Raw genomic sequence first — 27,996 nt, forward strand, 5'->3', positions numbered from 1 at the left:
ACTTCCTCAGGGCCAAAGAAACGTGTTGGCACAAAGCTATGAAGAAAATTTCTGTCCTTGTGTGGTCAGCACGGATACATTAAAAACCCGGTCTTTTTTTTTCTTCCTACTTTGATGTGTTTTGTAACTTTAGCATTGATTTCAACTAATACAAATGCATTCACTGGAAAATGTCATAGTAACATTTACCAACCCTAGCTGGCCATGTGGTGTGTGACACATAAGCAGACACATCTTGTTTCATTTATGAAGGAGGGACTGTTAAAGTCAGAGCCGATTTTTACAGGGGTGTCAGGCAGCATTAATCTTAAAGACGTTATTAATCAGTGGGTCTCCTAAACTGTTATAGCCTATGCAGTGAGTGGATGGGCTGCCAAGAATTAAGACGCACCCCAATACCCCTTTCACGAGAGGGACAGGAGGGCTTCCAGAAAAAATGTTGCATTGAATGCTAGGCCTGGCCTGCCCCAAAGCTGCATGCACCCCAATAAGCTTGTCAAGCCACATACTGAATGGCCACCGGAAAATCCACTTCACATTATTCATTTCGTAATCCAAAACTCTTTCCTTATTCATTGACAGCAAGGTCTGCCCTGCTACCAAGTCATATGCACCCCAATCCCCCCTTGGAAGAAACACTGAGGAGGGCCTCTTAAATAAAAATGTCCCATTAAAATGGAGCGGGTCTCCTAGACTTAAAATGCCCATACACGAAGTACCTTTGGGAGGTACATATTTTTTAATATATATATATATATATATATATATATATATATATATATATATATATATATATATATATTTTTATAATTTGGTGACTGGCATCATAACACTCTTGACAAAAAATAATTGCTGGACCATGACTGAATACTCACCCTGGTGTTTGAGTGGTGGTGGATGGTGAGGAGGATGCCAAATAGCCAAGATTAGGAAGCGTATACCCATGTGTGGGTGTGAAGAGGTGCATGGGAATACATCTCCCAAAAAAGACACTGCATTGGAGTTTATGCTTTGCTGTCATCATTTGGTGGTGTCGAATTCTGGCCCAATCCATCTCTTCATTTTTAGAAGAGTCAGCCTGTCTGCATTTTTCATTGAAAGGCAAATGCGCTTATCTGTGACAATTCCACCAGTGGCACTAAAAACCCACTCTGACGAAACGATAGTGGCAGGCCAGGACCTCCAATGCATAGAGAGCCAGTTCATCGACTTTGGATACCCAATAATTAAGTAACTGAGGAAACACGGAGAACATTTGTACTGTCAGCAAGGTACTCCCTCGGCATCTTACAAAATACTGAATTTCTTGTGAGATTACCCTGCCACTCAGGGAAAGGGTGATGAGAGGGTCTGAGAAAACTGTCCCAGAACTTTGCCAGTGTTCCCCTGCCTCTGCTGGATTGGAGTTGTCTCTCTCATCTGTCCTCGTTGGGTCAACGAACTGTTCTCTGCCGTCGGCATTTAGAGATGGGAATTTTTTTAAATTCTGCAACAATGGCCCTCTGGTACGGCACCATTTTGGGATACCTGTATGCCTCTGGAACAGGAGATTGAAAGTTATCCTTGCAGCATGGGTCTAGAAATGTCAGCAGCCAGTAATGACTAAAGTGCTCTCAGTGAGAGACAAAATAGGAATCTTGTGGGTATGATACCTTTTAATTGCTAACAAATAGTGAATGATGTTACAAACAAGTTTTCGAGACAACTTGCGTCTCTTCATCAGGCTGATATAACAAAATATTTGAAGAAACCTTATGTAGTTTCTCCAAGGATTTTCAAATATTTTGTTATATCAGCCTGATGAAGGGATGTAAGTTGTCTCGAAAGCTTGCTTTGTAACATCATTCACTATTTGTTAGCAATTAAAAGGTATCATACCCACAAAATTCCTATTTTGTTTCTCTCACTGAGAGCAATATATATATATATATATATATATATATATATATATATATATGTTATTGTTATTGTTATTGTTATTGTTATTGTTATTGTTATTGTTATTGTTATTGTTATTGTTATTGTTATTGTTATTGTTATTGTTATTGTTATTGTTATTGTTATTGTTATTGTTATTGTTATTGTTATTGTTATTGTTATTGTTATTGTTATTGTTATTGTTATTGTTATTGTTATTGTTATTGTTATTGTTATTGTTATTGTTATTGTTATTGTTATTGTTATTGTTATTGTTATTGTTATTGTTATTGTTATTGTTATTGTTATTGTTATTGTTATTGTTATTGTTATTGTTATTGTTATTGTTATTGTTATTGTTATTGTTATTGTTATTGTTATTGTTATTGTTATTGTTATTGTTATTGTTATTGTTATTGTTATTGTTATTGTTATTGTTATTGTTATTGTTATTGTTATTGTTATTGTTATTGTTATTGTTATTGTTATTGTTATTGTATTTTTTTTTTTTTTTTTTTCTACTGACTAACACGGTACCAAACCACATTTTTTTGTTTTATCCAGTAATGACTGTTACACATTATTTTGACAATAAGAGGGTCATGGGAAAGGCAGTGCAACATAAAGTCAACCATGCATGCCAGACAGGTAACAGACAAGCCTTCAGAGTCCTCACCAACAGGACGACTGACCAAGGTCTCCTCCTCTTCCTCCCTGTCCTCAGGCCATCCACACTGAACAGACGGTATGACAGTCGTGCTTGTAGTACAGTCTATACCACATGACAGTAGCTTCTGTTCTTTCTCCTCCTCTTTCACATTGGGATGACATGAGGCTGAGCTGTGTAATCGCCCTGTATGGTTCCTTGATCCATGTCCTAGTGCTCTGCCTGCAATGCCTCCTCTTTAATTGTGAGCAGAGAGCTTTTCAGAATGCAGATGAGCAGGATGGTGATGCTAATTATGGCAGCATAGCCGCTCACCATCTTGGTGGACTCCTCAAAATTTTGGAGGATGCTACATATGTCTGGTCATGTCACTCCTGAGGTCTTGTGTGGAGTCGATCTGAAAATCGATGGCCTTGTTGATGCTGGTATTCAATAGCTGCCCTCTTCTGCTCACAAATCCTTTCGAACATGTGCAGTGTAGAGTTCCAACACATGGAGACATCACACAAGTTGGTGAGCCGGAATCTGCAATCACTGCTGAAGCACTGCAGGGGTGGCTGAAGCTGTAGCTGACTTTCCAAAATGGACACACAGGCGGCTTACTTTCACTGGCGGCTACGGGGAGTTTTTTAGAAAACATTGAACAACGAGGTTAAGCACATGGGCCAGGCATGGTATGTGTCAGTTTGCCTTGCCTCAGAGCTGCCACCAGGTTTCTGCCATTGTCGCACACAACTATGCCTGGCTGGAGATTCAGCGATGTTAGCCACACATCTGCCTGCTCTTTCAGAGCGGTCAGCTCTTCAGCATTGTGCGGTTTGTCACCTAAGCAAATTAGCTTAAGCACAGCCTGTTGCTGCTTGGCTTTGGCAGTGCTTCCAGCTTGTGACTAATGTGCTCATTTTGGAGATGGAGGCTGAAGAGGAGGTGGTGCAGGAGCTGTACACAGTAGGGGCAACCCTGATTGACAAAGGCACACAATCCTTGGCGTCGGGAGGACTTGTTCCATCCCAAGATCTGACTGAGTCCTGGCTTCCACTATTAACCCAGTATGCCATCAGAGAGATGTACCATCCCTGGCCACAACCACTTGTCCACGTGTCTGTGGTTAGGTGTACTTTCCCAGTAACTGCATTGAGGGCATGGGTAATGTTGTGGGACACATGCTTGTGTAATGCCGGGATGGCACAGCGGGAGAAAGTGGCATTTGGGGACAGAGTACCTTGGGACAGCCGCCACCATCTGGTTGCGGAAAGCTTCTGTCTCCGAGCCTAAAAGGCAACATTTCGAGCACAAGAGGATGAGAAATGAGAATTGAGTGCTGTGGCCTGTGGGGCGTTGACTGCATATTTCTGCTTGATTTCCATTGACTGAGGTCTGGCAACTCAAGACTGTGCTGGGACAAGGACGTAAACATGTTTGATGGTGCTATTTTACTATGGGCAACGGCAGGTGCAGGGCAGGAGACCTCTTCGCATGCACCATGGACAAAGGGATTGGCTTGCATGCACAACAGTGGAAGAAGCAGTGGTGTCACCCGCAGACTCTGTTCCTGCAGCCTGGGGTTGGGCCCACAAAGTCAGGTGCTTTGCTGCCATGTGCCTGATCATGCTGCTGGTGGTCAGGCTGGTAGTGTTGCTACCCTTGCTGATGCTGGCATGGCAGGTGGTGCAAATGGCCTGTTTGGGGGTTATCGGCAAAGTCTTTAAAATAAAATAACTAGACTCAGGAAGACCTTACAGTTGGACAGGCAACCTCTGTCATGTTGGTGTAACGGGGAACAGTTGCCTGCCTTCTGTCTGCGGCCACCACACTGCTTCCTGCCTGAAGTGGTGCTACGTCTACCTCCCCCTGTGTGCTGTTGTCATCGCTCTGCATGTCCTCCTGCCAGGTTGGGTCTTATTATCATCCACCACCTCCTCGTCCACTTCTGCTCCCTGGTCCTCCTCCTGACTTTCCTGCATGGATCAGGTTTCTCAGGGCACTTGGCATGGTGGGAGGAAGGAGAATCGGGGTGAAGAATGTGGTCCAGAATGATGGCTGTGACTTGACTGTGTAAGACATGGTGCTGGTGGATAATTAACTGTATTTGCTATCCAACCAACAACCTCTTCACACTGCTTAGGCTTCAAAAGTGCTGTCTTGGTGCAGTCCCCTAGGATTTGGTACACTAGGGTCCAACGAGAAGATGTGGTTGTTTGCCCAATTTCAGCTTAGCCACATCCTCGGCATGCACCATCACATCCACTTCCCCCTGCCTTGCCCGTTGTAAATGGACTAGAATATTATACACGTTCACTACAAATGGCTGAATTGGGAGCCAACTTGTACTGTATGTGATACGTGTGAGGGAAGCCACACTCTTGCCTATTTGGACTGTAGGTAAAAATACTTTTTACCTCTCAGATTTGTGTCAAGTACGGTAACAGACTACAAAAACACTAGAACATGTAGGCCTAAAATGGCCAAATTTTTTGCACAGATAAATGAGGGCTGTCGGGGAGATGCCACACTTTATTTTAGGCTAAACAGTGCTGTATATGACTACAGTGGCAAAAAAAAATGGAATTTAGGGCTAAAATGTACAAAACTTTAAGCAGATGGATGGAGGTGTCAGATATACTGCACTGTAAAACATATGGCCTGTATAATTTTTTTTTTTTTTTTTTTGGGGGGGGGGGGGGGGTTCAGCAAAATGGTGTCAAGAAATTGTGTAAGACACTCAAAAAAAAATTCTACTCTACCGTACAACATAAAAATTCAATATTTCTCTGCATACTCAAGTGATTTTTGGGACCCCTTTAAAATTGCTGGTTTTTCACACTGGGCTAGGAAAAGGATCTGGCTGTATTGTGCACTGTCAAAGCAAATGGGGCGGGGGGGAGGAGGTCTCTGGATTGCTTTGCAATTAAAAAAAGCTCTTAACCTGGCCAAAAAATTTTTTCAAGCCAATTAGAACTGGGGCTAGGTATATGCAGTCAATATATAATTTAGATGGCATCAGCACAGGCAGACAGGAAGGGAATGGACCCTCTTGATGTATGCAATGATATCTATATACACAGTGCCTGCAGGCTTTGCACTGATTTGTATAGAGCGACGTACACTACCCTGCCTACCTAACACTGCAATCTATATACTCTTGAATTATTCCTTACAAGAACTGTTGGTTTAGCTGGTTTTGAGTAGTTTAGGAAGGTAGACCACACACTGAATAATAAATCCCCAAATATGACCCCATCTTGGCAGCAGCTCTCCCTACACTATCTCAATCCGGAGCTGAATGCGTCAAGCAGGGCAGCGATCGGTCTCTTATACCCCTGATGATGCTGTGCAGTCAGCCAGTCACTGCAAGACCACAACAAAGAAGGCTGTGGCATTTCATAGCCTGGCATACAATCCCTGCATGGCAATTGAATCTCTAAAGACCACCAAAAATGCAGGTTGGAGACACCAGTTCCTGCCGAGTAATCCCAGAAATGCTCGGTGCTGTCCGAGTACAGTGATACTCGGGCGAGTAACTAGTAGTGGCAAGCACATTCGCTCATCACTAGTCATCAATAAATCTCTTCCAACAGATGGAATGGGTTTGCATCGGTTGATTGGTGTTTACATATCTATCTTCAAACTGTGCCATATAAATATTCTCATTCTGTACCTAGATTTAGAAACTCATGGTGTCTTCATGCCATCTTATCCCATCTCTGCCGATTTCTGCAGAAGAGGAGCCTGACCGTCGCTGGCCAAATTCATTGCCAGCGGCGTTCACTACACCCCAAATGCTCACCCAGCTGAGGCTGCAGTGGGACTTGTCGAGTCGCGCACAGGTGTACACTGCTCATCAGCTGCTCCTGGTTCATGAGGAGCTGTGCACCTGTTAATAAATCAGGAGTATCGGACTCCAGCAGGCCCCTCATGTCTGGTTCTTCAGATTTATCAGTGTATAGCCTTGTGTCCCTCTGCTTTTATGTTTGGAGATGGAAGCACATGCCTGAGCAATCCTAGATACATTGTTCTGTCAGTAACGGTGCAATCCTGTAAGTGCTGCAGTGGTCGGTAATGAGGAGTAATTCACCACTGTGTAACATTCCCTATTTAGTGGGCTCAATATACTCTAGAAATCTCCACCAAAAATCTCAGTTTGGATATCATAGATTCCACATCAGGTTACTTTGGTCTCTGAAGATACCTCGGCTTTGCACGGCAAGTGCATAGATTTTAGAATGTCAATGGCCGAGCTTCTCTGACAGGCATTTATTTCCAGCAGCTCCCAGAACATTTCTATGACCTCTAGTGAAATTTTCTTCCACTTCTCAGGGAACAAATGTGCCCTGGAGCCTGGTGAGTCCAAAGTCTGCCAGCTCTATCCAGTGACATTGTGCATCCATCAAAAGAATATTATTCGGCTTGATATCCCGATGAACCATTCCTCTGTTGTGCATAAAGTCCAGAGCACTCGCTATCTGAGGAACACAACGCTTCAACATGTCGTCCTGCATGCTGACCTAAGAAAAAGACAACACAGAAGATCACACAGCTGAACAGCAGAAGGGAAAACATATCTGATACAAAGGGACAGAAGACTTGTAGATATCTTCTACTAATAGATATAATTCCTGCAGACATCAGTTCTTCTCTGCTCTTCATTAGTTATCTTCTATTCTGAGAGGACAGCTAGCCATATGACAATGCTCACATGTCTCCTGGATACTGAACGGCCAAGTTACGGAGGTTCCCAACTGCTGCGTATCTCGCTATATAGTTAGGACTCCTAATCCTGGAGTATTTGGCCTGTATGAATTACAAGGACCAAGGAAAATTACAGGATAAGATTTCACCTTGGGTTTATTGATTGGACTAAAGATTTGTTGCCAGTGCCACAATCTAAACAGAAGATGCGATTTAGTATGCAGACATGCCTCATTTTTGCCTTGCCTTTTCTTGGCTGCACATGTCCATTGCCACCGTCCGTTTCTGGATTTACATTGAGGCTCACTGTGATTATTTGCCGCAATCACATCTACCTCTTCATCTGCATGTCTTCTCTTGCTGGAGGAACGTTCCTAGGTTGAAGCCTTTCTGGTGTCTTCAGCAGACTTTCTTTGACCTTTCCCTCTCCTTGCTCTCCTCCTAACATTGAGCTCCAGGTGTAAATCTTTATCATATATCTGCTTCTTCTTGCCCATTAGTCTCAGACTGCGCTGAGGTTGCTGAGCGGTATATAATGTAAGATTCAGGTCTCTTGCATTCTCCCAAGGTTTACAGTGCTATTTTCAGAACTTCTTGGCCATTACTTGCATTTTATGTTGGCTCACACTTCACTCCTCCTCCATTGCTCATCTGCAGCCACAACACCACAGCTCAGGTTCCAGATTGGAAGATACAGCAATATCCACAATCTTTCAATGTACTTTTTCTTTTTTTCACTTAACTCAGAATGAACAAATGTTCCCAACTGAGCAATTATCCAGAAGTAGTCATCCCGAAACACTGACCCTGTAGGCAGTATAGCAATCTCCTTCTTGACAGTAACTCCACTTGCTGAAAAATGATCGTAGTCTTCAGGGAAACTATTGAGTTTACATGACATAACATTTTTATAAAAACTTTAATTCCTTACCATCAACCTCCATAAGGGCTTTAACTAGAATTGGTTCATGCTGTAACACAAAAACTTGTCTTTGATGCTCATGACATGGAGCCGGAACCAGGAAGGGAAAGCAGCAGAGGCAAAGTGAACATCATGAGGAGATTATGTGGGTCGCCCTCCCAGGGCTGTGGGGTACTCGGTACCGGGCCGATGTCAGCGGGATGTGTCACAGCAGCGGTGACCCAGTCCGTGGCCCTGGGTGCCCAAGTAATGCTATAGTCACAGGGCAGAGTAGAGGTGGTAGGCATGGGGATGTAGCAGTGCCATAAGGGTAGGAAGCAGACAAGACACAGCGGGTTGCAATTTCTGTACCTTTACTAGAGAATGGCAGTCCAGGGACCTGATTAAAGATAACTGAGCAGGCTAGCCTGGAAGCAATTCAGGGATTCTCTCTCAGCAGATGGGCTGTGCAGTCTCCTTCCTAGCGCTTGTTTGAATGAAGTACTCCTAGTACTGAGTTACACTGAAGTTCCTCCTCTCAGATGTTCTCAAGAACCTTACTTGCACAGCAGACAGCTGTAGCCTATCTCGGGGGGGCTCCTTTCTCCTGAGTCCTGGCTCTCTATCCAAGCTGCTGTTGTGCCTCAAGTCTTAGATGGGAGTAGGGCATTTACAGCTTCCTACTCCTCTGGTATCTGTTGTAGGACCGTTAGTATCCGTACAACCGTGGAGACCAGGCTCCAGTTTATGCGCTCACTGTGAGGGAGCTCTCCTTTTCTAGCTCAACCTCCAGCTTCTCTCTCCATGTCTGCACACTTCACCCTCTGCAGACTGACTACTCCTTCCTCTTGGCCCTTAGAGCACTCCTCCCCTTAATTCCTGTTCAGAGCTCCCCCTGCTGGCCTGGAATGGAACTGTGTTGCATGTATGGATTGACTGAGAGAGAGACCCATCATTGCCTCCAAGCCTGGCATTACCCTCCCCTGGAGGAAGGCAAAGCCAGTGTGGCAGCCATACTCCTGGGGGTGCCACATATGCTCTTTCAGCGCTGACATGTGCCGCTGGTCTCCTCTGTTGCTCTGCCTTCAACAGTAGTAAGCGGGCTGGATGTCTTGTCAACAAGAAATCTGACAGGTGACACGCCCCTATCAAAGTGTACCAAACATGCCCTTTTATATCCTTTTCATATAAATTTGTTAGAAGATGTATCATAGGACAAAATATTTGTGTCTAATTTTCTTATAGGCCTCTTAATAAAGTAGAATAAAAGGATCATGATTGAATCACTTTTATATCAATCGCTGTTGGTTTGATATAAAAGGCTGTTAAACTTTCTATATGACCAATATTGGTTCCCTTTTATAGACTCTTTATACTTTAATTAGTATTGATTCATTGGTCATATTAATTATATGGTCAATATTTTAATAACGGAAACATTTTATTCGAATTGTAAATAAAAATGACGCCATTTTGATAAAAGAGAATCGTGTTTGAGCAACAATCAAATACATTTTTATAAAGCATTAATTTGACATTTACACTGTTATTTTAGAAGTACAATCAATTACATTTTATTTGTCACACTGCGCTGCAGTTAATCAAATATATGACAATATAAAGTGTTACAATCATGTATAACACTTTGCATATTTAATATTACACATATGTACATCATATTTCTTACATGATTTAATGCATTACAATTGAACAGAACCGATATAACATAGTGAGCCACAAGGATTGTGGTAACGGAGGCGTACTTGGGTCGCCCTCCCAGGGCTGTGGGGCACTCGGTACCGGGCCGGTCACTCAGAGGGGAAGGTGTCACCACAGCGGTGACCTGGTCCGTGGTCCTGGGTGCCCAAGTAAAAGGGGATATTTAATGGTGGCATGTAGTGGACCCTTTACATTTATGTTAGGAATCACTTTCTCTGGAGACAAAATGGTGACATTATCACAAAATGATTAAAGTCTGCAGAATGTTGGATTATCTGTAGATAAATGTGGTGATCTAAGCACTCACTCGACCGACAACACACGGCAGATAGGACAACGAGGCGGTTGTTGCGCGTCGGAACTCTCCACACAACTCTCTGACAAGCTTTGCAAAAATATTGACACGAACGATTAAACTTGTGATGAAACAACGAATTGCATCTTTCACAAAAGTAATCCGCACCGATAAAACCCTTAATATTTTTGATACTGTAGTAGTGATTATCATGATGCAATATGAAAATAGTTCTAGCACTAGGGGCATTACCTGTTTGAAAACACCACCAGTCCCCCTGATTGTAGTACAGTAGTTTAATGGTGACGCCCAGATGTTTCTCAAAAGCTTCAGGAGCGCCCCATGCCAGGGCGGCGGGGTACTCGGACCATGCCCATGGGTTTCAATTGGAGACGTCGCGGCAGCTGTGACCCGGTCCGTGGCCCTGGGCGTCCATTGTAAAAGGGGAAATGTCGCTTTTGTGGGTGATGATTAAAGTTTGAGTGAATGATTCGTGATGCTACCTGTAGTGTTCGGCAATGTAGATGTTAAGCCGATGCTGCAGACAGATCCACTGGGACAGATGGTGTGGTGCAGCAATGATGTTGTGGCCCTCCACAGGTAGGGCAGTAGTCCCAGGGCAGTGGAGACGTGGATGGTGCAGTGTTAGGCACAAAGATGTAACAGTGCTGAGTGTGTTGGCGCAGGAATAAGTGGAGGACACCAGGGCATGTAGTTCCAAAGCTTTACTCAGTCAGTTGTGTGTGCAGGTGCCCACATCCATGCCGTGTCCTCCAGGTCAGGAGCTCAGCCAACTTCCAGGCAAGATGAAGTACACTCAGCCAACATATGTGCCTTTTCTGAACGTCTCCCTTATTGCGCTAATAGTGAAGTGCTCACAGTACTGAGTTACACTGGAGTTCCTCCTGTCAGATGTTCTTATGAACTCTACTTGTACGGCAGACGGCTGTAGCCTGCTTCGGGGACTCTTTGCTACCAAGTCCTAGCTCGCTCACATTGCTGTGCCCCCAAGTCTGGTGTGGGAATAAAGTGGTGACTTATATTCCTCTGGGGTCTGCTGCAGGACCATTAGTATCCATACAACCTCGGGGACCGGACCCTGGCCTTGCGCTGTGAACTTGGGAAGGGTTCTGCTCTAACCCTAATCCTTAGTCCTCCTCTCCTTGCGTTCCATACTAATCCTTCTTTCTAATGGAGAGAGTCAGGCTTTCCATCAATGTCCCTTTCCTGTGCCAGTGGACCCAGGTCACTGAGGTCGGCTGCAGCACTTCCTTAATCCATCCCACTCAGGGGATCTTCTCTCCTCCTCTGACTGTCAGACTGACTAAATCCTAAACTCTACCCGTATCCCAGCACACTTCGTGTTTCAAGCAGGGAGCCACCAAAGGGTGCTTTGCTACACTATGATATTGTGTGGGATGCAGGTGTTGGAGTGTAGTCAGATGTCTCCACCTTACCTGGATGGTGGGGTACCACACCTCAGGAGGTGCAGTACCTCTGTGGTGACTGAACCCTCAGGGGCGCCACACTTCAATATCACTAACTTAAGTTGGTCCTCAGGGTTAGCCAGGGCCGCATGTATGGTTTTAGCACGATTCAGTGATACTGTATCACCATCATCAGTGTCGGTGATCAGGGCGCACACACTAGCTGCAAAGCACAGATTTGTGCTGTAATTTAGTCGTACAGCCACCGTCTCTTTTGCTTAATGGTTTGACTACTCGCTATAGATTTCAGACATCTTTTTATGCCTCCACGTCTGCTTTTAATATTTGTTACGACTAATTTCAGGGAGCTGTTTGCTAAGCATTCAGCATTGCTTTGCGATGTGCGAGCTACGGCATTTAAGAATGCTTCAGAACTAAAATCCTCCCTTGTTTGTTTTGTAGTGAAAATGGGATCTAACGTGTCACCGCCTTCACGCCTTAACTGAACAAAGTCTCCAGGATCAATGTCTCTGACTCTGTCCAGTAAAGACTGGCTCCATGCACGATGTTTAGGGCCTCTACAAATGATTGAATGTGGTCTAAATTTACAAATCTGAAATGATCAATATACATGCGGGCATTGAAATTGCGGACATCTTTGATGGTGATAATGTTATAAAAATACTGAATGATCTACGTCCCGTACATTATCATGACCATCAGCTGCAACGTCATGTACGTTTTCAGCCTGTGTTTCAAGAGGCTCAAAGCTTTGAGCAAATGGAGACACATTGGTGCTAACACCCCTAGGGGGATCATGGCTGTGAAAAGAGGGACTCTGTGCATGTATCAACAGCTGAGGGTTTCGTGTAGTTATCGGTCTGTGAGTTGGCTCTCGCAGGCTTCTAGCTGCTCATGAACGTCTTGCACTAACCAACGGCCTTCAAGCACGTTTAATTGTCCTCAATCTATAACCCCTTTGTGGAGATATTTTAGACCACTTCTGCAGACCATAACCAACCATTCCTCGCCACATTGAATTACTTGCATTTGATTTCACAATGACTAATGGCGCATCTGCACAGTCTTTTGGACGCATATAGCTCATCCACAATGTCAGGTGTTGGGGTCGCAGTTTGTAACCTTTCAAAGGTGCCAGGGAAATATTTTAGTTGAACATAAGCGTTTTTGTAATTTATGTACTGAGGTCCCATATCATGAAACACCTTATAGTGTTCTTCAGGCCTTCCAGGGGTAATTGGGGAATTGTGTACTTTTTGTTTTTTACTTGCCCCCTGGGTTCTGGGTTGACACTGTCTCTTTAAAGGGTTTACAAGTGCAAAATCATTAGACGAACCTGCAGAAGTAATATCTGCAGCATGTATAGTATGATACACCCGTATATTGTCCAGATTGTCGTCTTACCCTCAGCACGCTGATCAGTTTCTGTTTATGGCTTCACATTCAGCTTGTGTCACACCGTCCACAGAAATGTCTGAATGTGTAATATTGGGAGTGGCTGAGTCGCCGTTATATTTTCGGGCTGAAGACTTCGGTCCCGCCTTCCCAGGTTGCTTGGTTTTCACAGGGCTGTCTTCATCCGACAGAACAATGATGGTGAAAGCGGAGTTGATCTCACAGCCGGATTAACTCTTTGTGGGGGGAGTTCTGCGTTGGTCCGTAAGTAAGGTCCTGCAGTACTAGAGGATGCAGCAATGGCTGTGCATCATTTTTAGCATATTCTTTGTATCTAAAAGTTACATGTGTTAGTTATCCATGAGGCTTGAGTAACAATAGAAATGTTACATGTATCAGTCAAACACGTGTTTGTATAAAGATAGTATTTTAGGTTGTACCCCTTATGAGCAGGGACATCATTAATTTTGCGTTAATTATTGCTTTTGATAACTGTTATGACTGGTTGTATATGAATATCTGAATTATAAATCTCTGCGGAACATGTAAGCTCTATATAAATAAAGATTATCATTATTACAGAAAAGACTAAATATATACTTACAAGAATGATCTGGGTTCACAGCCGTCTCCATATTCACCGTCAGTGGGATGGATGCATTCTCATCTGAATGTAGTTTTAATTTTCTGGCCGATCATTTATCAGCTGTAAATAAAATAAAACCATTACACAGTCCAGAAATGTTTTTTGTCTTCATGGTACTGAGTGCCTATTATTCAAGGTCACGTTACCTTTTTGAATCAGCTGCGCCATGTTTTTGGTTTTTTTCTTTAGGCCTGATACAAACCCTGGGAACACTAATGTTGAGCGATGTTTCGTGGTTTCCGTGGCTTTTTAGGACTGTTAGAAACCATGGGACCATCAACGTTATAGAATACTTTCAAGTGTTGGTTACCTGTATAAGAAATTAGGGGAAATTTCATACCTGCATACATACGGACTTTTATTCATAGAGATGTTACTTTTTCCATATGTTCTTACCTTTTTCATATGTTTGTCGCCTCCGCAGCGGCTTTGCCAGATTTATAGGCTCTTCAGAAACATGTCTGTTTTCTTGCTTATTGGCCGCTTGCAGCATCTCGGCGTCTGTATGAGAAATTGTATTTAGTTTCACGTCTACATATGATTAAAGCAGTTATTATACAAATATACAGCTTACCACCAGTGATGGGATAATGTGAAATTGCTGCGCTTGTTTCTCCGCCAGTGTGAAAGAACCTAAAGGGCCTGCATTTATGGAATCCAAATCCAAAGTCGGAAACCTCTCAGAAAAGGTGTTCCCTATAGACTCTTCTTAAAAAGGACGAAATATTATATAATATACAAAATAATCCTTTAATCAGAATGTCTAATACTCCGTCCATTATATTCAATAGAAGCCCTACCTATTAGTTGGAATTGTCTTCATAAGAAGAGGCTCGGCTTGTTCAAAATCGTCGGCTTCCATCTTAACTAAAATGATTGAAAGTGTGAATACTATTATACTTCTAAAATTGGCTATAACTAATGCAGTGGAAAGTACTGTAATATAAAATTATAATCTAAGTCTATGCCGAGGAAATACATTTTATATACTATATGATAAATGTTACAAAAGGCAAATAAAATTATACGCTAACATCAATTAATGTATTAAACATCTTCTAAAAGAGTAAATCTATTCTAAGGAAAATACAATTATATCCTATATAATATTACTATACAACAATAGCCAATAACATTAATTGATGTGTTACTGCTTACTATTTTAAAGAGTAGAAATTGCTGCCCAGTATAAATGGAAAACTGCCTCTGATGCTGACTGTGAGGACAGTACCTAAAGGCCTGTGTTAAAGCCAAACAGCTGGATCACTCCACCTACAAACACATACCAGTTACGCCTCACCAAAAGACATCAAGCAATCGGCATAAAGTCCACACCTCCGGTTAACACCCACAAGAGCCTCCCAGTTACATCCCACCATGCTGACCCAAGCAATCATGATATACTCATATTATACTGCTATCAAACATGATATATTTGTATTACATTCCACATTTAATATCATTTTATACATTTTGAATTTCTGATAAATACAGCATTCGTTCATGAGAACATGTCTTCTAGACACGATGAAAAAAATATTAGAGAAACAATATTTTATGCCTACAGCATCAGGATCATACGGCGGCATTGATAAATTATAGAGAAACTAGAGATTATGGAATAAAAAAAACAACTGTGCGTGATTGGTTGAATAACCAGGATGGCTATTTGTTGCACAAACCCGTGAGAAAAAGATTTGACAAATAAGATCATGATCTCAAACATGGATGCGTCGTGGCAAGGAGATTTAGTGAGTTTAATTGACTATTTGAAGGAAAATGATGTTAAATATACAGTATCCTTGCAGTGATTGCCCATTAAAATTTGCATTGTGTGTAGCCTTATCAAACAAGACTGGAGCCGCTGTAGCCAGTTCATGCAAACTGATAGTTCAAAAGATACGCGCATACCGAAGAAACTACAGACGGATCGGGGCAAAGAATTTATTCGCCGATGAAGCGTCTCTGTAAAACGTATGATGATCTGTATTATCTTACGAATAATGCAGTTAAGGCCTCTATTGTGGAGCGGTTTAATCGTACATTATAAACCTGAATGTGGCGGTATTTTATGAAAAATAACACTGATAGGTATATTGATATTTTACAAGATTTGGTTGATGGGTTCGATTGTAGCTATCACTCCTCCATTCGATGTAGACCAATTGTGATGTTACAAGCAAAAACGCACTACAAATATGGAAAAATATCTATGGCTCTAGCATGAAAAATAAGCATATTAAGCCTTTTAAAATTGGCGACAATGTATGTTTGGTCCAATATAAACGTATATTTATGAAGGCATATGAACAATCTTATACCAGTGAAATATTTATCATAACTGAAATTAACACAAAATTCTAACTTCCGCTCTACAAAATAGTGGATTTGTATGGAGAACCTGTGATTGGATCATTTTATGAGGAGGAACTACAAAATGTCTCATCGGATGAGTATTAAGAAAATAGCGCGTCAGTGGGTCCACCCTGCATCTCGTGAAATGGGTGGGCTATCCGGGAAAAATGTAACACTTGGATTTAAGAAAACCAGCTGACGGACCTCTGATCATGGATTCTGGATCATTTTATATTATCACTAGCGTGTAATGCGTCAAGTAAGCTATTACCAGACAACACGATTTTGGCTTTTACCACTAAACTGGCAAAACCTGTACATCTTGTAGGCCCATATGAAGTTGCACTTACAGAATTTCAGTATCCCCACACCTGGCTTATTTTCGAAAATAGCAAAGGTACGTTTTTTTCTTGGAAAACGAGGCGATGTGCTAAGGGAATATTTCGTAAAAGCAGGCTATTTAAATATTTCGGAACTCATAAGGGCCATTAATGAGCGTATTGACAGCTTGAAGATCACATCCGAAGGCTTTAAACTTTGTTACGATGAAGTGAAGAGAAGTGTTACTCGATCGGATTCCCCCACGATACATTTTGCTCCAGGACCAAAATTGGCTCATATTTTAGGGCTACCACCTTATATTGAGGCCTATGATAGTGTGATTAGAGCCAAGGAGAAGAAATACACAGATATCATGAACTGACTTATACATTATTTGTGGTCTCGGACATTATTAACCATCAGCTATTAGGAGATTCTTGCATCCAGCTTCTGAGAACTGTGCAGGTGACCGGTAAGAGTGGGGAGATCATCACACTTCAATACACAAGACCTGATTGTGTGCCTCTATGCAAACAGCACTTTGATTCTGTAAGCATCTCTATCTTGACTGATCAGGGTACGCCTGTTAAATTTAAGTACGGAAAAAATGTGATTAAATTTTAGGCCGTGTCGTGATTGACACATCAAAATGGTGTCGCAATGTGTTTACGGAGACCCAACCATTTATGCCCGCTACTATATTGCTCAGACGGGCCACGGTTTAGAGGGTTTTTGCGGTCATGAGTACATGTATGGGGCAGGGCTTGCAGGAATAATTAGACTTATTTAAAAAAGCGGATCCTCTATTGAGAAATGTGTATTATATAGCATGGCACAACTGTAGGGTGCACAAGTAGGTTATCCAAACCAAAATCCAATAATAAAGAATAACTTGGCACTCAACTTAAGGTGTAAGTAGAGGATATTTTTATTTGCGCAGTCTGCAAACGTTTTGGCCTACATGGCCTTCATCAGTCCGACTGCTTAAAATTGTAGTGGTAATATGAAGGTCAAGCTTTGGACCCTGTTTATAGTAGATTATAGTTGAGCTGTCCAGCTCCCCATAGTAATGGGATATTGTGTATTAATGTAGGGGGAAAATCCCAAAGAACTGACAGATTCCTATTATGGTAGGATGCTGTAAATTCACGACAGTCCAGAGTAGCTGATGGCAGAACCTGCTATGTTGAAAATGAGGCTTATAATAGAATTTTCTGTCACTATAGTGGATTCCATATATCAGTATGTCAGCTCCCTGTGAAGCATAAGTGGTCAGTGGTGCTGGACGTCATTTTAGACCGTTTCCACCATTTTGTCCGATCACTATAATGGTGGAAACTGTCTAAGCTGACGTACAGCACCACTGACCAAGAGGCACGACAGGACACAAGGCAGAGCGTAGGTGTGGAGCATGTGCTAGGAAGCAGAGTACAGGCACAGAGCACAAGGCAGAGGACCAGAGTACAGCACACAGCCAAGCAAGGACAAAGCAGACTAGGCCAGGAAGCACAACAATAATCAGGCATCTCCCATAGGAAGAGGCAGCCTGATATAGCACATGAGCACTAGGACTTTCTGGTCAGATTCTCCAGGACCATAGAGAGGACACGGCTATAGACAGAGCTGAGAAGTGAGCACCAAGAACACTGTGCAGCCATGGGACTAGGTACGAGAGGTGTGCACCCGACGTGACCCCCGGAGCGGCTATGGCACTGGAAGTGATGTCGGGCCTGAAGTTCAACCCCCGAGTGAGAGCGGCATGACACTGCCACCATGACAAGTTTGACACTATTGGCAGGGCCCTACGCTACTCTAACCTATTAAACATTTGGTAACTTGTTTTGAGGGGTGTATTTTAATTGTCTGTCTTCAAGGGAATATGTCACATACTTTTTTTTTTTTTATACCAATTAAAAAATATATATATTACGGTTTCTATACATTAATGGAAGCTGCTCGATCGCCTGTTTGGAGATAAGGACATTAGACATATGCACATGTGTGTGTATCTATTGACCTTATAGGGGACGATCTCTTTGGGAGTTTTCTATACATGTTCTCATGTTTACTGACATGTATATGTAATTGTGCAGGAAGGGGAAGAGGTAATCATGACACTACCTATTTTGAATGGTGGATTCTGTTATCTGTGATTGTAATCTTGGCGGTTATGATGGAGGAAAGAGCTGAAAAGGGATCTCTTATGGAAGTGTAAGCCTGCTAGAAAAGCTGTTTAATTATTTTATGATATAAGCGATAACCTACTTTAAAGTGAATTCTTCCATAACGTTAAACTATTAAGAGGATTGGACATTTGATGGTAATTGTTGACAAGTGTTTGAGGTAAGGCACTTACTAATATGGTCTTTCCTGAATTTTGGCACCAAATCTGAAGAATGGGAAACGCATATAGTCTATGCTGAATATCTGCACTAAGTGGCTTTTAATCATCTCAAACACATTGATTAACAAAATCCAGAGTGGTCAATTCCCTTAACATAAAAGGTTCGTAACACATTACCAATAAACACTTTGCTAACTAAATATATTACGAGTCATTCAGTGAAATCCTTTGATCAATTACGAAAGTGCAAAACCAGAAACGGAGACAAACAAATATAACCAATCATTATAATGAAAAAGAGGTGATTTCGTGAGGTCAGAAAAACAAGCTAAAAACAAGGAATATTGCACACAATCTATGGGACTGAACCATAATAAATACGTATCTACAAAAATGTAAGAACAAACAATGGTGCACACTGAGCTAAGAACTGAGCCCTGATATAAAAAGGGACATAACTATAAGTCTAAGAACAACAAACACTGTGCCAAGAACTGAGGCCTAATATTACAGTGCCATTCCAATCTGGGGTACACGTGTGCAAATCCCATAACTGAAACATTAGAGAGATGTAGCATATCACTAATGATTGACATTTGGGTCAGTAAACCACAGTCAGGCAACGCCACTCATCCACAATAGAGGGGAACATATGTGGCAATAATAGACAAATGTAAAACTGTCTACGTTTACATATTTGGACCAGGCAGTCATCTTACCTTCTGTTTCGCAAAATCTGACATCAGATCTTTAAAATTCTGGCGTCTGGCAAGCTCGTGTTCAATTGATAGAAGGGCTAGGCTGTTCAATTGTTCTGTCATTGTAGAATGCAGATAGTTCTTGACCAGTGAGAGTTTGCTAAATGCTCTTTCTGCTATTGAAAGTGGTAACGTGATGAATTCTGAGTATAATATACACCTCTCCCAAATATTCCTTGAAGCTCAAATTTGTAGATGGCATTTAGCAAATCCACTGGACCCATACTGTCTATAAATGTAGCTTCATAAACTTTCCTAAGATGTTACAGCTCTGAGAGTAACGACAACATGAAATCTTCAGTGGATGCCATCGATTCTCTGCACTTATTGTCGTCTTCTTAAGAATTGGAGCAAGCAACTTGCAGATATCTTCCATCGATCTGAAGTGCTGGTGAAGATCAGAAATTAGTGTCCATTGCCACAAGAAAGACATTAACTTTGAAGTGCTCTTCAGGACTTGCAGCTTCATGATGCTTTGATTTTCTTTGGCACAATTGTTGAGCATTTAATAGGTCCTTCGGAATGCCCATGCAATCTGCAACCAAACTGGCTTCGGAAAGCAGGGTGGGCCACTTCTCTAAGTAATTTCTTCTCTTCAGAGAGAGCTTTAATGTTTGCTGCACCAACTTCTAAGGACACGGCTCTAGACTGTAGTATTTTGTTTCTCTCCTCAAAACTGGTAAGAACTTACCCAAATGAAGCCAAAACCACTGCCCTGAAAAATGGTCAGACCTCCAGCTTCTGAATGCGCATCGTTTTTGAGCTTTCCAGAAGAAATAACTTTATCAAGAGCCTTCAAAATAATTGGCAGATTTTGAGCAATGGGACGTACAGCCTCTATTCTTGAACTCCACCGGGTGTCACTTAGACCATGCAAAGACCTTCCAACTACTTCAGACAAGGTGTTCCATCTCTCAGGGCTGTTGCTAAACAGAATGTATAGCTGGTTTACACTTCCAAAAAAGTCTTCATTTCAGGGCAGCTTGCAGCAGCATGAATGCCCACAAAGATTAACCATTACTTGCCAAACTGGCAATTTTCATTTTTTTTTAAACTACAGATTTTTAATGATTTGGGTCCTAATGAATTAAACATAATATGCCAAATTTTTACAAGCACGGATTTTTCATTAAAAGGCGTACCAATTTTGGGACATTGGCAGAAAGTGATAGCAAAAACTCAGAAAAGACAGAACTTATTCCACTTTATTTTTTGCGTTTTTTTGCTTACAAACTATTATGCAAACAATATGTTTATGCACTCTTCTCAAAATATGATATTACAAAATTCTCCAAATACATCAGTTAGGGGAATGGAATACAGCAAAACACTTAGCATGAAGGGGAACATCACACCGTTTGCAAATTCTGTTTGTTTTTTTCCTTACATAGTGCACACCTTCTTTGTGTAGCAATTGGCTCTATCAAATGATTACCAGGATCAAATCTGATGTCATCACTAACTCTGCCACATAATGGTTTACTCTGAGGTCCACATCACTTTGGGGTTGATTGTGTGCTTTTGCTTAGGCCAATGCAATCCTCCTCCTTACACTTAGCAGCGGCACACTTTCTTCTGGATTTGCCTTTTGATATGCCCTCCAGGTGTTGACAACGGCAATGTCTATCATTTAAGTGAAAAGGGGCCACCACCACTTTCTGGAACACATTCTGACACAGTACAGGGAGATTTGTTTGTCCAATAAATCAACTCCCCCGTGTGGGAATTATATTCCTGAACCATCAGCGGCATTGAGATTTGGACCTGTTTTTTGAGAGTACCTACGAGCTGTTGACAAATGCTCTATTGTGCTGAAGTTTGTGCCAAATGTGACAACCTTATTATCCTTCCATTTCACCACAAGAATGTTATTTGCTTTATCAAACCGGTAATCACAAAATCCTCTTTCCTTTTGTTTTTCCATCTCCTTGCTTGGCATAAGAGGACACTGTCTTGTGCCAGTAGCTTGCATGTTTTTGTTTTTCAGCATCACCAGAGCATCAATTCTTGTAAAGAAATTGTCAAAAAAATAACTTGTAACTGAATGACTGGGAATTAGCAATTAGATTTGTAAGTTGTGAAGTTACTCTGAAGCCTAATGGTCCTTCTTAGTCAGACTTGCCACAGTATGGCACAAATTTGTAGAGGTAGCCGTTGGAACTGCAGACACCAAATTTTGTAGCCGAATTTTTTTGGTTTACCTCGCATGTACATTTTTGTAGGGTGTTTGCCATAGTAGCGGACCATCATTTCTTCTAAGGAAAGTTCCTGGTGGAATACACCAAATTTCAGGAATTCATTCCCCAGTACTTCAAAGAATAAACTAACTTTGTACATTTTGTCAGACTTGTCAATTTTAGAATTGTCATTTAGGTGTATATATATTTTAATTTCCCTAAAACAGTTCTTTGACATTGCTTTGTACACCAATGGAACTCCCACATCTTGAGCTTGTTCCCAGTACATGTCCTCTTGGGGGAGAGAATGATATCCAGACAGTAATAATATGCCTAAGAAAACTTGTAATTCTTCCTTGCTGATGGAAAAGGAGGGTTTATTTTTTTTGGTTTTCATAGCATGCTTTGGGTCAAAATATCCATAACATCATGGGGGGAAAAAAACTCTTCAAATACTTCAACTTCATTTTTATTTTCTAAAAGGTCACAAATGTTGCTTATTTCGGATGTATCCTGGTCCGCACTGCTTTCATATGTTGGTTGACCTTTTTTCCATTTTGGAGTTGCTACACATTGTAATATTTCTGTTGCATTTTTTTTTCTTGCTCATAACTGGCTTTGAAGCTTGATTCCTTAGTCGTTTTCTGCTACTGGTACTTGATGTTCCTGCTGAGGTGGATGGTAAATTCTCAGTTGATGCCACCTCAGGAGCCTCTACAATTTCTGTTGAAGTGTGCAATACCTCCAAAGTTCCTGCTACATCATTCAATTCATGAGCAAGAAGCTCCTTTTCCTCAAAATCTTCCTCATCAGGGTCAGGGGGTACAATCACTACTTCAACATCAGAAACTTCCTCTTCTTGGTCATCTAATAACTCAAGATGACCTAGTATTTCAACAACAGTAAGTCCTTCTTTATATCGATATGCCATGTTCTTACTGCTGATGCAACAAAAATTAGTATAGTAACATTTTGAAATCTATAGATAAAAATATATATTTTAAATATATAAATATATTTCACATTTCACTATCCATTCATAAAACAAGCTAAATAAACAATTGTGATGAATAAAAACATAAAATACCAACCTTATATACTGTGATGTGATCGTAAACAATGTCTGACAAGCCAGCAAGTTACAGGGTCTGTTCTCCTGAGTGTCTCCAGTACAACTGAGATATCAGGTTTCACAAAGCATATATAGTCAGAAAGGTACTGGGGAAGGGAGGTGGAGGGCTGAGGGATTTCCAGACTAAGACCTCTGCCTGCCATATCAGTTGTAAATGTTTTAGGGTTATGTATAAAAACTAGTGAATCAAACAAATTTCCATGTAAAAAAAAAACCATCGAAAATAGTGCATTCTGCTAATGTTCTGAAAATGGGACGGCAATTTCACTTGAATATAACTCTGGCCTTGGTAAATCTACATCAACACCATTGCATTATAGAACTTCCTTCAAGTATAAACAATAGTTCTAATAACTTTGTGATCACAGAACTATGATTTTAAAAAATTTCAGCTTATGATCCTAATCTTGAAATAACCTCAAATAGGTGCTTTGAAAGCTCTCTGGGTGGAAGAATATTCAATTAAAAATGACAATGACATGATTTCCTGCTTTGAAAACATTTCATTTTACAAACACAAAAAATTGTACCTAATTATAAAATCTTAGTTGCTAGAAGCAAAAGATTAGGCGTTCCAAAAAAGGACATTGGTAGATAATGGGATTTATGGGCAGCAAAAGGAGAAAAGAGCTCTTGGAAATTTCTCTAGAATTTTGGACCTTACACCTTTAATCCTACCAGACACTTTTTTGCCCCATTTATCATATCCCTGGCCTCTGCAGTCTTTAAGGTCAATGGCATGCTCATGCAGTCTTGATATAATCATTTCTGCAATTTGTTCTCCCATCTAATGGAAAAAAAAAGCAAAATTCCAAAAACCTTTCTAGCACATGCCAAATTCCTGTTTGGGGGGTCTCTGGATACAAACCTTAAAACTATAACATTCTGTTCAGTGTGTAAGACATCTGGAGTAGCATCACAAATAACAGAAAAATAAATTGCCTCTTTCCTTTCTGAGTCTGGCATCCAGGACCTGTTTTCCACAAATATTTATGAGTTCATTTTGCGCTGCCCAAGATGGATAACGAACTGGCATTTTTATTCCCATTTCCTGACTAAGCTTGAGCTTTTCTAGGTGCTCTTTTAGTACATTTGTCATATCATGACCATTATTTCCAAGGTTCCAAGAAAATTGCCATTATGTAGGTCTCCACTCCTCTGTGATGTTCCTCTGAAAGCCAGGTTGCATGAAGCTAAATGCAGTGACACATCCAAAAGTCTTTCTAGAAGAGCCACAAGCCTCTCAGCTTCCTTCGCTAAAAGTCTTTGCATCTCGAAGTCTATACCATGGCCAATTATGGCCTTTTGGCGTGTTCTCCAACTCCTGTAGTGCTTCCTATGCAGTGTACTATGTTCATGCTCTAGTAGCTTGAGGTACAGACCATACCACTTTCACAAGCCAATCTGGCAGCTCCAGGTAGCTTTTTTTAAAAAAAAAAAGTTGAACGATGTTAAGCACGTGGGCCAGGCATGGTACGTGTCAGTTCGCCTCGCCTCAGAGCCACCAACAGCATCCTGCCATTGTCACACAACTATGCCTGGCTGGAGGTTCAGCAGTGTCAGCCACAGATTTGCCTGCTCTTTCAGCGCTGTCCACAACTCTTGAGCATTGTGCGGTTTGTCACCTAAGCACATTATCTTCAGCACAGCCTGTTGCTGCTTGGCTATGGCAGGGCTTCCAGCTTGTGACTGATGTGCTCATTTCAGAGATGGAGGCTGAGCAGGAGGAGGTGCAGGAGCTGTACACAATGGGGTCAACCCTGATTGACGTAGGGTCTGCAATCCTTGGCGTTGGGAGGACATGTTCTATACCTAGGTCTGACTGGGTCCCGGCTTCCACTGTTAACCCAGTGTGCCGTCAGCGAGATGTACAGTCCCTGGCCACAAGCACTTGTCCACGTGTACGTGGTTAGTTGTACTTTCCCAGTAACTGCATTGTTGAGTGCACAGGTAATGTTGTGGGACACATGCTTGTGCAATGCCAGAATGGCACAGCAAGAGAAATAGTGGTGGCTGGGGACCGAGTACCTTGGGATGGCTGCCACAATCAAGTTGTGGAAAGCTTCCATCTCCACGAGCCTAAAAGGCAACATTTTGAGCGCATGCATATGAGAAATGTATGAAGTTAGTATTGTGGCTTGTGGGGCATTGGCTGCATATTTACGCTTACCTTCCAGTGACTGGGATATGGACAACTGAAGGCTGCACTGGGACGTGGATGTGCTTGATGGTGCTATTTCACTGTGGACAGCAGCAGGTGCAGGGCAGGAGGCATCTTCGCATGCACCGTGGACAGGGGATTGGCTTGCACGCAGTGGAAGAAGCAGTGGTGTTACCCGCAGGCACTGTTCCTGGGGTTGGGTGCACAAAGTTGGGTGGTTTGCTGCAATGTGCCTGATCATACTGGTGATGGTAAGGCTGGTCGTTCTGCTACCCATGCTGATGCTGGCATGGCAGGTGTTGCAAATGGCCTGTTTGGGGTTATCGGCAAAGTCTTTAAAAAAAAAAGACAACCAGACGTGACCTTACAGTTGGACTGGCAACTTCCATCATGTTGGTGTTTTCCAACAGATAGAATGGGTTTGGATTGGTTTATGGGTGTTTACAAATCCATCTTCAAACTGTGCCATAAAAATAATTTCATAGGGAGGTGCCACACTTGACCCCATCGCAGTTCCTGTCTATTAAAAAAAATATGCAAAATGTAGTTTTATACATAAGTGAACTGTCTTGATGCCCCCTTCATGATTGTCGTATAAAGGCTGTTTACAGCCATTGTGACAATATACTTGGGGTATTACTCGGACCTAGTAACAGGAAGGTTATTAATAAGGTACTTGCTGAGTTTAATATCTAACACCCTTTTGTTTATATTAATCAGCCAAATCGTGTACGAATTTAGTCACCAAGTGTAGGATCCTTTTGGATTGGTGTATAGGTGGATGGATCACTCAATTGGAATTTTATTTAATGTGTTTTACCCAGAAGTACTATTGATCCACCCTTGTCTGTGGGTTTTATGATTTGTTGGTTAAGACCTTTAAAGAGCCCTCAGCTCTGATGTACTAAGATGTTTAGACATGAAAGTCGCCTTTCTAAATCTGTACTCATTTTATATATCCCTGTGGATTAAAAAAATATACATTTCTATCACGTATGTCCGAGGGGGTTTAAAACTACCAGTGATGGTGAATTATAAATGTTTCAATTAAAATTGTGGATGAGTAACAAACTGTGCCCCAGGAGTAATGGAAGATATTAACGCACTGCCATGCTTTACATTGAAGTCCCAATGTATGATGGAAACAGTGGAATTCCTGACCTGGCTGAAATTTATTTAAATAAGGGTGTTGGGCACAAAGAGAAACCCTTTTGTAAGATGGCTAATGCCCTCTGGAAAGACAACAGGATGACATATTGGACCATACGCTCCGTTATACCTGCGAGCAGGTCCATGCCCTGGAGGTCTCGTCAGGAGCGTTTTCTGCTGCCCCTCCTCGTCGGCCTTTTGGCCTCACGGTCTTTTCTCTGAGAAACAAGATGGCATGCGGGCTTAAGAGACACACAGTCGCTCTGAGCTGGTAGAAGCTTATGAATTGCCACGTCTATGGAAATTTGAGTCTCCATCTCTATACTGAATTGCATTGGTAGTCCTGTGTGTAAAGAACGTTACTTTCCTCTTGTAATGGAGTCCGGAACTCCAAGTCATCAGTTTTTGTTTACAGTAATGTTCTCAGTTGCACGTGCATTTGTCAATTGTTGCTGTATGGTACAGGTCTTGGTGTTCAGCTCAGTAATTTCTTTTTGAAGATATTCTATGCAAAGTAAAATAATCATAGATGTAGTAGTAATATTGGCAAATATCTTCAATTAAAACTCACATAGTTCTTCTGATAAGCCAAGTTGCTTACACCATGTGCAGGGCACTGCAGTAGCTTAGTGGTCATTAACATGGTTATCAAGGTTACTGCAGTTCCATGCACCTGGTGTAAGCAACATGGCTTATCAGAAGAACTATGACTTTAATTGGAGTGTTGCTAATATTACACCTACATATTGGGGTACAATCTTGGAGATTGGAATACCCCTTTAATTTAAGAAATGAGCCAGGTGAGCAGCCTCTGCCTGGATCAGTAGATATTCAGGATATCTTCATCTTTGGGGCCAATTAAACACATCACTTTCTTCTGATTGTCTTCATTCTCATTCTTCCTTTCCATTAACTCAATGCATAGCTCCCATCCAATGCATTATGCATATTTCCTGTCAGCAGATTAGTTCCTGATTTTGTGTCCAGCAATGTGCCGTAATCTTATTTCCACTTGTTCTTCCAGAATATTACTCTTCTGATGCTTTTTGTTCCCTAGGACTTTTGTTTTCTCTTTCCCACCAGTTTGTGGATAAAATCTGCCACATCACGGAATAGTGGCTGCCGAGCGGAGTCCAACACTAAGCCCTCTCCTTGTGTTGCCCCATAAATCGAAGTGATCACTCCAGTATTCTGGCATAAAAGAAATATGAAGTCACAAAACTTAAATGCAACTCTGAATTGCGCCTAGATATAGCAACTCATGGTGTCTTCATGCCGGTGTTTCCCAGCTCTGCCGATTTCTACATAAGTGGGGCCTGGTGACCATCGCTTGTCAACTTCATAACCAGCGGCGTTCGCTACACCCCAAATCTTCACCCCGCTGAGGCTGCAGTGGGACTTGTCGAGTCGCGCACAGGTGTACACTGCTCATCAGCTGCTCCTGGTTCATGAGGAGCTGTGCACCTGTTAATAAATCAGGAGTATCGGACTCCAGCAGGCCCCTCATGTCTGGTTCTTCAGATTTATCAGTGTATAGCCTTGTGTCCCTCTGCTTTTATGTTTGGAGATGGAAGCACATGCCTGAGCAATCCTAGATACATTGTTCTGTCCGTAACGGTGCAATCCTGTAAGTGCTGTAGTGGTCGGTAATGAGGAGTAATTCACCACTGTGTAACATTCCCTATTTAGTGGGCTCAATATACTCTAGAAATCTCTGCACCAAAAATCTCACTCAATACACAGTACTAGAACCAAGCAATCTGCATAGGAGCAGTAAAAGAATGAAGCCTACTGCACAGATAAGGTACCAGGACCAAGCTTGGAGTTTGTGCACATGACTTCTTTCAGGGTTCAGCCGCTAAGTCTCGATAATGCAAAGGTCACATGTGCACGTGTTCAGTGTTTTACTACTTTAAACTTGT

Source organism: Dendrobates tinctorius, unplaced genomic scaffold (assembly GCF_039654945.1).
Source record: "Dendrobates tinctorius isolate UK_male_01 unplaced genomic scaffold, ASM3965494v1 ptg000342l, whole genome shotgun sequence".
Lineage (NCBI taxonomy): Eukaryota > Metazoa > Chordata > Amphibia > Anura > Dendrobatidae > Dendrobates > Dendrobates tinctorius.